The following is a 12,448-nucleotide window of genomic DNA, read 5'->3' as shown; positions in this document are numbered from 1 at the left end:
GCAGAGAAGCTGTTCTGTTAATTTATTCCTGAGTTTTTTTACAGGCTTATCTCTATACTTACACTCAGCCAGTGGCCACCTGAGGTTGTGGACTGAACCCTGACACTTGATACTATTTCAGATAAAGAGCAGAATACAAAATACAAAATTATTGTCTCAGAAAAATTAACTTTATTGTAAATATTTAGAAGAGAGAGAGACTTACAAGGTTACTTGTTTCTAACCCTGGATAAAAAATGGTGCTTTGGAAGCTCTTCGGTGTGAGCTATGAGTTCTTCTTTAATAAAGCCACCTGATGGCAGACTAAGAATTAGAGGTATTTCATTAACTTGGTGAGATCTGCTATTGTATGATGCCTGTTCCAGATCAGGATTTAGCCCCACGACAATGAGAAGCAGTATGCATACATGCGTGGATGTACTTAGTCACTCTTATTCTGTACATCTCCAGGACATTGAGTGGACTGTCTTGGAAGCCAGAAGCATACTTTTGCATATAGATCCTTTTTCTGTTATCATTCCTGGTAGGCTTGCCTGGGTGTTAACTGTTAGTGGTGGGTTTTAATTTTTTTCCCCTCTTTTTTTCCTCTTCCCCTTAAGGTCTGGTTTTCAGCTAGGACCAATAACAAGGTGATCATTTCCTTTTTCAGTTCAGTAAAATTTCAAATGAAATGTAATAAGAAGGCAATCTTCAGCATCTACAGATGATGTGGAAAAATACACTTGATAATGGGGACATTTATTTAAGTGCTACACAGTGATGGAGCTTTTAGATGCTGAGCTTTAAGATGCAGAACTTGATATCTGAAGCAATAACAAAAGTGCCAGTTTCTGCTATGGGATCTTTAACAGCATGCTAGTCATCATGTAATGCTTCTTTGAGGCAGAATCTATTGGAAGAACATCACAAAGTAGCAAAGAACACATGCTATTGAGATACAAGGAAGGAACCTGTAGCAAGTGGATGTTTCTCATAAGGATTTATTCAAACTTTTCCAAAATTGCCCATGTTTTTGACCTAATCAGTGAAGAGTCAGCATGTATGAAGGACAGCTGGTGGTGTTTGCAGCTTTCGGTAGGTTCTGTATCCTGTTCTGCTGGAAGGGGAATCAGCTGGAGCTGTGCAAAAGAGGGCTGCTTTTCTCCAGGTGCTATGAATTGGTTGAGTATGGATCTTGGGAAGGAAAGGGGACACAGTAACCACCTTGCAGATTCACCTGGAGAGTCATTTTGCTAGTGGTGGATGGTGCAGGAAGTGAGAGACTGTCACTTACCTTTCAGAAGACTTAAAACAGAAGTTATGATGGGCTTTTGAGTAACAAAGCGAAGTGTATTTTTGCAGGGACAAGTTGCAGTGTGCACAGATGGGAATATGGGAGGTTCCCTCTAAACACCAAGCAACACTTCTGTGCTGTGCAGGTGCTGAAGCCCTGGCACAGGCTGCCCAGAGAGGCTGTGGATTCTCCTCCTTGGAGATCTTCCAAAGCCACCCAGACTTGGGCCTGGGCAGCTGCTGTGGGTGACCTGGCTGGGGTTGGGCCTGATGGACCCAGAGAGCCCTTCAACTGCAGTCAGTCTGTGATTGTCTGGCAAATGTATGTTAGAAGTTTTCTAGAGGAATTACAGTTTTCATAAGCATTAGGTCAGTAATATCACAAGGACCCTTTTTTTGTTTATTGTTATTATTTCCCTAGTGTCACTTTCTTCCTTGTGCCTAGAAGAATTGTTGGAGCAACCTATTGGTGACTGAAAGCATTTGAAGAGACATAGGTTAAAATGAATTCAGCAAATTGAAAAGAAACTAATCACGATTTTCAGTGAGGAAAGAAAATCTAACTGGATTCAGAGATAGGAGGAAGATGTTTCAGAAAGAGGCAGAATATCTCCCTGCAACTCTATGAGGAATGAGTTTCTTAAATGGGAGATAGTATTTTGGAGTATGTAGTGTGTGTAATAATTCCCCATGTGGTACTTCCATGTGACAGCTTGCTGGATATCCCCTGACAGCAAGGTATTGTTAAGTATCAAATTCATGAGCTATGCAGAGCTGAATTTCCTTCATTTAAATAGTAGTTTAAGTGCTGGTTGAATATTCACAAAGCATTGAAACTCAACGTAAAAGAAGGTTACGGATGTATAACATACCATTTAAATTTTAAAAGTCTTTTCATAAGCATGAAATATGAAAGGAGAGGTACTACTAACTTCACAGAGGATTACAAGTGCTGAGAATACCTTCTTAAATTTGGAGTAAAATGCATGATCTTTTTTGTGTAGTAATGAGGGTGGATGGAACTTAATTGTGGGAGATATCAAGGACGAAACTTACCAGGAGTGGGAAAACAGCTGATAGTTCGAATAATTCACACACTAAAATCCAAGTATGAAATTGTTTTTGAAAGGTGGCTGAGAAATTGCAGAATATTGGCTCCTATAAACGCTCTATTTTTAATCTAAGGTATGTTTGTGTGCTTCAGCACAAATGCAAGGGAGGGACTGAAGTTTTGTTTGAAAATAGTTGGGCATCCGTGGTACTGATGAATCTGATGAATATAAGAATTGTCCTTTTAAAATAGCTAATAATGAAAATATATGAGTTCATTTGCTCATAAAGTCTGACACTGTGCAACAACAAAGTGGATTGCAGCAAAGTATTGAATAGGCACAATAATTCTCGCTGTGGGAGAGAAACCTCAAGCAGGTTCTGCTTTAAGCCGGAGCTTTTAGTTCTTAGCAGAATCACAGAAGAGTTGAGGTTGGATGCAGACTCTGGAGATCCCAGACAGACTAAGAAACAAGTGTGTATACTGCAAAGGGCTGAATTCTCACAGATGGCTTTTGGTCTGTTATTTTAAGGCTAGAACTGGCATGAAATTTTCAAGTACATTCACATAAGAACAGACTTTTAGGAGAGCAAGTGCAGGATGATGTTGCTCCACATATAAAAGATCACAGAATTTCACAAGATTAATATCAAAATAACCTTCTCCCATTGTTCTCCTTAATACTGTTGAGCTACTGATATTCTGACTATGATTTCCAAATTGTTATTATGCTAATAGGTGGATGGCATTCACATAATTTTGTTAGATACCTTTGCCTCAGCATTGTATCAATGTAACCTGCATGGGTTCTAAATTCGGTGACTTAACCTGTTCTGGGCATAGCATCTGTCTTTTAGATTATCATCACTGTGACCTTTGTCATCTCTAAAGCTTAGGAAAATGGTTGCTATTGGTGTATTTTATGCTTCTGAGTCAAGTTCTCATTCACCTGGATGTGTAGCAACTCAGTGGGGGACATGAATCTGTAAGAGCTGTAAGTTCTGCTTACTCTGGTGTGACTTAGGAAACAGCTTATGATTTTTCTTTTTCTTTTTTTTTTTTATTTTTTATTTTTATTTGGAAAGAGTAACCTGGTTACATTTGGTTCCAGTTCATGCTTTAAATCCACTTGAATTAAAATTACTTGTCTAAATGATCAGAATACAATCGAGAGTCACACCATGGTTTTAGTTCCTATACTTTCATTGTGACAGAACTGCAAAAGAAATATTCCCTCTTCAAAACAAGCTTTTGTCTGAATGCTTGTTGGCACCTGCCAATCTTTCTGTGAAATTTCATGGCAGAATTTATTTGCAAATCCTGAAATATTCTGCAAGCTCAGAGCCTTTGGGGTTTTATTGAATGTGAGATCATTACTTAGTCTATGGCCATGTAAAATGGTAGCCATGACAACTGCAGCATGTTGGAATGGAGGTGAGCAGGGAGGCTGCTGTGAAAACAGTTGTATCCTCTCACATAGAAAACAACTTCTCCAGGCGTCCTCTGGTAAAGTTATTATCAGGTTGTTTTATTCTTAGGGTCTTCTGTTGTTTTCTAATGTCATGGAAAATTGAACTTTCCAAGACTAGTCCTCTTCCAAGTTTAATCAGTACCACAGGTTTTAGAGAAACCTACTTCATAATTTAAGCATGCTAGAATATTCTTAGGGCTTTAAAGGCATTAAACTCTTAGAATTTAATGCAGCAAAACCCAAAGCTATGAGAATACTTGGCTTTGCATGCTGGGATTTCTTTAGTTTTATTTAATAAACTGGAAAGATCAATTAAAAAACAGGAGGAATAATTGCCTTTGAATTTTGAAAAAACCAAGTATGGAATAATGCTAAGCTAACAAAAATAAGAACATTCAAAGAAAGTGGAATATTCTTACATGAAGCTCGTGGGAGTCAAAAAGGTCTTCTGTTTCTCAAGATATTCAGAGATGGACAGTTTGCAAAAAGTGTCATTGGATTCTGTAGCAACATACAAGTCTTCTGAGAATGCCTGCACCAATTCCTATTGTATCAGATTTCCAGTTTTTCTGAGCTTTGTTTTCAACTCTCCACCCATAGTTAATTTCTATTCCTACAGCTTGATTTAATTTCTTGTGAGATGTCCTAGCGGTGCTGCTTCCATGTATAAGTGTTTTGCAAAAAAGTTCTGGGTGAGGAAAGTGCTGATATATAGAATCATAGAATCACCGATGTTGGAAAACACCTCCAAGGTCATCCAGTCCAACCATGTGTTGCTCTCTTCTCCAAATATTATTGTTCAAATATTAATATGATGCTGCTTTTATTTTTTTATTTTTGGTGGTAGTATAGGACAAAAGATTTAATTCTATTTTATATCTACATTTTCCTTCAAGTGTATTCTTGTGTTTCATGCCAACACCCATTATTTGCTCCAGGTTATACAGGAGTGTATCTTCATGGACTGCATGTAGAAGCAACAACTGATTTTTCAAATACAACTTTGTGTAATGCTGGGTGAATTTAGAAGCTTTTTTAATGTTCAAGAATTACATCATAAATGGAACATACTTGATAGCAAATAGATCTACTAACGAAGCTTTCTTTCCTTGCATATGGGGAAACTGTTGGGCACAGCCTGAACCTCTGATTAACCATCTGAGTCAAGCAGCAAGTCAGCTGTGGGAGCACAGGTGAAGGTAGTTCAGCTGCAGTCCCAGAAGGGGTGGAGCTTGGCTCCACTTCTCCTACATCTCACTTAAGGGATGACCACCACTAAGGCAGGATCTGTTTTTGGAGATAGCTCCTGTCTGGAGTTTACTGTGAGCCTCAATGTTGGTGAGCATTTATCGTTAATCCTCTTTCTACTATATAACCTCTGTTTATCCATTGACTTCATAACTGTAGAATTGTAACAATATGCCTTGGCAGACATTTCACTTCTGTCTGAGTCATGCTTGATTCTACTTAATGCAGATGTGAATGGAAGTGTAAAATGAATATAGCAGAATTTGATCTTGACAACTCAACAGCTGAGGTAGCAATGAAAATTTTTAGTTAAGGAATGTGTTATCTAATACATCGAAGACTTGAGGAGTGCTTAATTTTTAAGTTAGTGGCCCACACAGTATATTTTAATGCTGCTGATTCCGACTTCCTTGCTGAAAAATATAGCACCTGCTAGGTCCCAGGTATAAATGCTGGCCAGGAAGGCTCAAGCAATGCCACTAGGGCCAGTTCTTGTGTAACTGGTGTCGGGACTAAGCTGACGCTGAAGTGTCCCATGATAGAAACCACTGTATCCAAATATGATCTGATAAAGCTAGCCTAGTCTTCTGCAACACTTACCTTCTTTCAAAGTTGCCACACAGAAGAGGAATCCCATATTTTGCAGTGCAAATACTTGTCTTCCAGATACCTTCAACTTAGTCTGCTGCTGGAACAGGTAGTTTTGCTGTGAGGTCTGATTTTAGAAATGTGTGATTCCTGATGCTGACCAAGGTTTAAAAGAGAATTTGAATTTATCTTTTGATGTCTTTATAAAATTTTGGTTTCTTTTGCTGTTGTGCATAAGGAATAAGAATGCGGAAACTGCTTCTAAACTAAACACTTGTCACAATAATCTTTCTTTATCATATATATATATATTAAAAAATCTTTGGCTTTGATTTTATGGTAGCATTGAATTCCAGATTGAAACCAGCTAATGGATTTCACAGAGAAAAGGCATAGTTACTATGGCTACACAGCACCCTGAAAGCTTAAAAGGACAAAGGATAAATGAATACGGTAGGGGCTGCTTAGCCACTTCTGGAATAGATTCTAATAATTTAAAGGCTTTTATAGTCTTTCTGATACCGTCAGAGAAAGTAAGATGTTAGTCCTTAAAGATTTCACTTTTTATTCTTAGTTTAGATCATTACTTTTGAAGTAGCATATTTGAAAATTATTTTTCAAAACGTTCTCATCTTTTAGCCAGTTATATATAGTTCAAATTCATCTGTTGCATGTAATGAAGCTGGCTAGTCCTTATAATTTTATCACTGATATTTTTTACTATGGTACATTAAAATTAGTAGAAATCCAATCTTCGTGTGGAGAAGCAAAACAAAATAATTGAAGCTTGATCAAAACATGTAGCTGTGCACAAAGGACTAGCACTATAATTTTGGCTAAAATACTTGTCTTAAATGTGTAAGAGTAAAAGTAAGTTGAATGTAGTAAAGGATAATAGAACACATTAACTTAATGCAGTTAAGAAATTAAATTATTTTAGCATTTCCTTGGTGGCTGATAACAAGTCACTGCTACTTGCTTTTGCTCAAGAAATAAACTGTGGGTAGAAGTTGTCAGTAATTGCCTTCAATGTTCTTTGGCTGATTTAGTAGTAAAAAATCAGTGGGAAGGTGGCAAGTAGCCTTGCCTAAACAAGATTTTGCTTTTGTTGAGAGAGAGATTTCATGTAGTGCTCTTCTTGCAGGCCAGGAGCTTTTGGATTTATTTTACATTTATCTGCCTAGCAATGTTTGCATGTATTTATAAAGCCAACAGGACTTTCAGTTTATGCAGTAGACAAGTGGGGTGGTTCTCCTGTTGCAGATCTCTTCTGTGGTCTGTAGAGATGCCAGATTTGCTATGTAGTACGCAGTATTATTCATGTTCAAGAAAGGGAAAGAAGCCTTTCCATGGAAGAACATCGGAACTCCAGTACAGAGAACTTCACTGGGAAAACCAGAGTTCTGTATTAATCTGTAAAGTCTGTTTGGTTCAGATTCAGAGATGTGCAAATGAGAATGTCTGGGGAAAACTGAGAATAATGCAGGTAAAGGTATAGGTGAAAAGAATACATACTTAAAAATGTTGTCAGAGTTTGATCCTGTTGTTCACTTTGGTTTTGAGAGTGCATATACATATGTAGGGTATTATTAAAGTAGCTCCAAGTTACAAATACAGAACAATGGTGTAGAAGTAAGACAGAATCTATGATTACAGATAAACTCACCAGAGGTCCTGTTCCTTGCTGCTTCTGATCGCTTTGATTTGACAAACCTAAAGTACAAATATTAGACCTTAGGAAAATTCTGCTTTTGTGAAAGCTGTAAATTAATGAATTCAACAAGACTGTTTCAGCCTCACCATGAATGCACAGAACCCATGTACACAAAACTATCTTATGGTATTTAGCGTTGGTGGTGGTGGTGGTGTTTTCTTGTTTTTTGAGTTTTTCAAATGTTTTCACTTAAAAATCAATCTTGTATATGTTTACTACTACTTAAAATTGAGCAGGGTTTCTCTAGACAGCTTCTCCATTGAAATTTCAGTTATTTATGGGAAATTAACATTAATTGTATTAAATAAGTGTGAAATGTATTGCAGAGATTTTATTTTTATTTCTTTGATCATTGTAAACATGAAGATGGGGAAAAAAAATCGGATCACTGATACTTTGTAGATGATGTTTGTTGTCCCAGAGTAGGCAGAAATAGTGGGGTTTTGATTCTAAATCTTACATCTTACTAAGTGTATTCTTACTCTTTAAATCTTTGAATTGTATGCATAATTTGCTTTTCTATATGTAAAGATTTTGAAATTTTAATCAAGAAAAAGCTATCAACAGGTCACCAGTTATTTTCTCTCCTGCCCTTGCCAAATACGGCTTAAATGTCATTCTGTACAGAAATAGCTTGCTAATGCAGAACAAAAGCCCTAATTGCAGGGGTTATGTTCATGGGTGTTTCTTTCATTCATGTGTGCTTTTTCTTTGGTGAAGGACTGCATTTATTTCTTATTTAGTTAAGTACTGCAGAAAAAAAAAAGATGGTGCTTGAAATTCAGAAGTGGATCAGTTAGAGTGCTTCAGTGGAAGACTGGGACTGTGATATTTGATGTTGCTATGGGAAACTGCTTTGTGAGAACATTTGCAGAGCAGATGGACCAAGATAGATAAAACAGATACAGGTATTGAATAGAGATTGTGTAATGTTCTGTGAAACAACAGGAAAACATGAGTTGAAATCTGTGTAACATAGTTCCTTGATTCACCTTTCTTTTAATGGATATGCTGCTAGATAAAATTTGAAAACACAGCTCTTTAGAGCAAACTTGCTGTGTTTTTCTTTAAATCGTATAGTATATTTTCATGGTATTTTATTTTATGCCATTGAATTGAAACAACTGCTTGATGTGGATTGTTCAGCAGTGAAGGTTTCTCAAAGTTTTGGGCTTTTTAATGTGTCAAAGAAAATGGGAGAGTTTATCCACCCTATCTTTTGTTGTATGCAAAAACAGTCACATCCTGACTTTATTGCTGTTATAAATCCTTCTGTACAAGCCTTGGAAGTTACATCAGTACACAAACACTATGGAATGGAAAAACTTTTTATTTCAGATGTTAAAATTTTTGTAGCTTAACATACTCTTGGCTATTGAGAACTCTAATGTATCCTTGCACGCTTGCCTTATTTCCATGTTCATAAATAAATAAGTAAAATGAATACCTATCCTGTTTAAAAGTGAAATGTGTTTGGAATTGTTGGACGCAGTATTGGTTTCCCTAGCAACGTGGTACCCAAAGCTACCCATGTGATGGCATATGTGCAGTGTGCTTTTGTAAGAGCATATATGTGCAGAAATACTTTGTTGATCTAACATATATTCTCTTTGTTCTCTCTAGCAATGAATGAAATAGTCAAGTGCTATTTAATTCATCTCTTAGAAAAATGTAGAATTTGAATATTTTTAGTATCTATACCTTCTCAAACACTGGAAGGCAGGCTTGTTAAAAAAAAAAAAAGTGAAAAAAAAACCCTGTTCTCCTGAGAATTTATAATTTCAATTGCTGAATTTTTATGTAAATAATACATTGACAATTGAAAATAATAATTATATGTGTGTATATATATAAAAACTTTTAAGCTTTAGTGTATTCTTGATGAGTTATAAAACTTATTCCATGGGTTGATTTCTGCACGCATGCTGAAGCTGTTTGTTAGGTTATGCAAATGCAAACTTGTGACTGCACAAATAACCATCAGTGTTTTTCATTTGTGATTTTATTAAGAACTACCATACCACTGAATACTGTATAATTGATTCATATTTCTGGAGCATATCTTAAATCTTTTGAGAGTGGAAAGAGTAATGTTTGTTTGTGGGGGTATTTCTTATTATTCAACAAAATACATCTGATATGTTTGTTGTTAATCCATTTTAAATACTGCTGCTGAATATCTTCTTGAAGATATGTACTGCTGTATTTTCTGCTTTTTAAACATAGGAAGAATGAGGGAAGTTTGAGGCAGAAATTGTAGAGCCCTTGTTGTACAGTGAAATGGACCTAAATTATCAAAATTTCTTCTGTTACTTCTTCAAAACTCTTTCTGTGAGCCCAGTGTGTTTATAGTTATGCAGCTGCACCTAGACCTTTTACAGTACTTGTTTTTGTTTTCTGAGCTGTGAACATTAGTGGACAGGCCCTTCAGACTTCTTGTTTGAACATGCTGGTGTTTCCCAGAAGAGAGGTGGGAGAACTTTCCCAACATTTCTGCCTGGTAGGCATTTCCTTAAGTACATGGGTGCTCTCATGCTTGTCTGGAATAATTGAGAGAGAAAACTGCCACAGCCATGAAGTCAGTGCTTGCTGCTTTACTGATCTCCCCTGATGTCACTGTTTGTCTCACATGAAAGCAGGGGTGATAGTCCACAGCAGCCTTTCCATGACACCTTCTCTTCTCAGGAAGAAGCCATCTTCTCCAGGCCACAGGTTGGAGGCCAGCTAGGGGTCTTAGCATGGAGTTGTCTGTTGTGAGCACCCAGTGCTTGCTCCTGTATGGCTTGCGTTTGTTTAGCTAGTCTGGGTTTTATTTGTTCCCCTTTGAAGACAGCTAGTTCAGTTAAATCTTTATTATATTTCACTCTTTGTTTGGCAAGCAAATATGTGTAAAAACATTACTAGTGAACGAATTATGTATTTCAGTCTTTTTGTTTTATTAAGCTTTATTTATCTTTATTTACTTAATGATGTTTTGCAAGCACTATATATAGGTGTCTGTAAAAAGGCTTCTTCCACTAGTATGGCTAATAAATGGAAATATCACGTACAGTCTTCCTGTGCTTAGGGAGATCAAAAATAATCTCACATCAATCTGAGAGTCTACAGAAATATGAGTGGGAACCAGTATCTAGCATAGGAAATGATAAATGTTGTTTAAAACTTATGTTCAAGTCCAGAAGTGTTGTGTTAGAATTATTTGTACATAGGTTGCTTAGAAGGTAATGCTGCCTATTTCCTTGAAAACTACAACAGATACAGGACAGTATGATAGAGCAAATTCACTTCTACAAAATACTATCTTTCAACAAAGTCACCACCGTTATCTGTGCATTTTTCCACTAGCGATGTACAAGAGCCTGCATGACATGTTCTTGAAGAAACACACCACCCACCCTCTGCTTCACTGTTGCTCACATTTACAGTTTGGTCTCCATTGGTGTTCAGCAAGTGTCAGTGAATGTCTGTGGGTGCTATTTTTAACTCATGGAGGAATTCAGTGGCACCCATTTGCTTCAGATGCACTTCTGTGTCAGAAGTGATTTTGTCAGACTGCCCCTCTGCTGCCATCTGTCACATTGGTGGGAATGTTCAACCTTTGTTGCTGTATCACCACTAATGGCCTCTGGCATCATTGGCCAACATAATAAAATCAGAGGCACTACTTTCAGATTAGCCTTATATGATCTGAAAGACACTAGTATTTTTTCCAAAGTGTCACAGCATGATTTAAGGCAGTTTACATACATGATGTGATATTTCAACATAATATAGCTAGTTTCATATGACTTGTTTCTGTTTATTCTAGGAAATGAAACCAGGAAGTAACGTGAAGGGCCATGTGAAGCTCCTGCATAGCAGAAATTTGCTAGAAGATTGCTTTACCTGTAAGTTCTGCTTTTCCATTGTTAAATGCTGAGTTACATTCATATTTCTGGAAAAAAAGCATTTATTTTGGCATTTTGATTTGCAGCTTGATTGTGAAGAAAACCCTACCCAAATGTCTTGTGTTGAATCTGTGCCATTATTAATTGACTGCATTTCAGCAATATCACCATAGGGCAAATAGACAGATTTTTCTGTTCAGAATTTGAATGGAATGATTAAATTTTTCATGTTTTATCAGTACACATTATGCTTGCAGTGTAATGTACGCTAGGCTGCAGTAACTTAATTTTCAGAAACTCCAAATGAAAGATAGAAAATGCCTGAATTTGTATGAAAGCACAAAGCTTTGCAGTTGAAAAGTTATTTAGCAAAGATTGCCTTTGCAGATAGATGCCTGTAGTTAACTCAAGCCTGTTCTGATATGGTCGTATTTTCCCTGAGTTATTAAATGATATGATAGCACCACTTCCAGTCTTGCTATTTGTAGAAAATAATTTTCTTTGAGCTATGGAGAAATCATTTAATGTTTTATACATTACTTAACAAAATCCACTTAATGTAAACTTTTGTTTTCATCTTGAGTTTAGTTGCCCACATAGAAGTATTTCAACATACGAAAGAAGTGAACTTGGCCTCACAACGCTACTGCAAGGAAAATATTAGAAATTCCGTTTTACACAAAGAAACAAAAGCATTTGACTGAGTATGGATTTTTTTGCATTGATTGAGCTGAGAACAGAATTCAGAAGTTCTTAGCCTCAATCAAGAGTTATTATTCAGAAATAAATTATGCCATTGGGAAGTGAGATGGCTCATGCCAAAAAAGTACATCTTGAAGGAAATTGAGACTTAACAGAAAAAGTTAGCAATCTGGAATTTAAATACCATGTTAATTATAATCATTGTTTATGTAATTATTATAATTTAACCAAGCATAATCTAATAAGACATCAAAAACGGTGGGAGGGAAAGTAGCTAATAGTGTTTCAGAATTGGTAGTGTCTACTTAATACAACAAAAGTAATTGTCTTAATTCTTTTTTTTCAGTCTAGCACTCCCTTTGAAAGTAATGGCAGCTCCTACAGCTGGGGGCATCGTGTAGGGAATGCAGTTTAGTTGTGGGTTATGTTAAACCTAAAGCCTGCAACTTCTAGCCTTCCACAATTCAAATTTATGAAGTGTCAGAAAATGCTTTGATATTTATTTGTATTTTTCT

The 12,448-nt window shown here is 36.5% G+C and overlaps 1 protein-coding gene across 6 annotated transcripts in view; it reads left to right on the top strand.

Annotated features, from left to right (window-relative positions):
- Positions 1-12,448, top strand: part of MARCHF1 (membrane associated ring-CH-type finger 1) — a 195,752-nt gene that overhangs the window by 50,977 nt on the left and 132,327 nt on the right. For all 6 annotated transcript variants that reach the window (XM_015860933.2, XM_015860932.2, XM_032443960.1 and 3 more), the window contains exon 2: positions 11,153-11,231. The gene's annotated coding sequence lies outside the window, so the exon portion shown is untranslated. The remainder of the gene's footprint in view (positions 1-11,152; positions 11,232-12,448) is intronic.

Source organism: Coturnix japonica, chromosome 4, assembly GCF_001577835.2.
Source record: "Coturnix japonica isolate 7356 chromosome 4, Coturnix japonica 2.1, whole genome shotgun sequence".
Lineage (NCBI taxonomy): Eukaryota > Metazoa > Chordata > Aves > Galliformes > Phasianidae > Coturnix > Coturnix japonica.
This window is presented reverse-complemented; position numbering and strand designations above follow the sequence as displayed.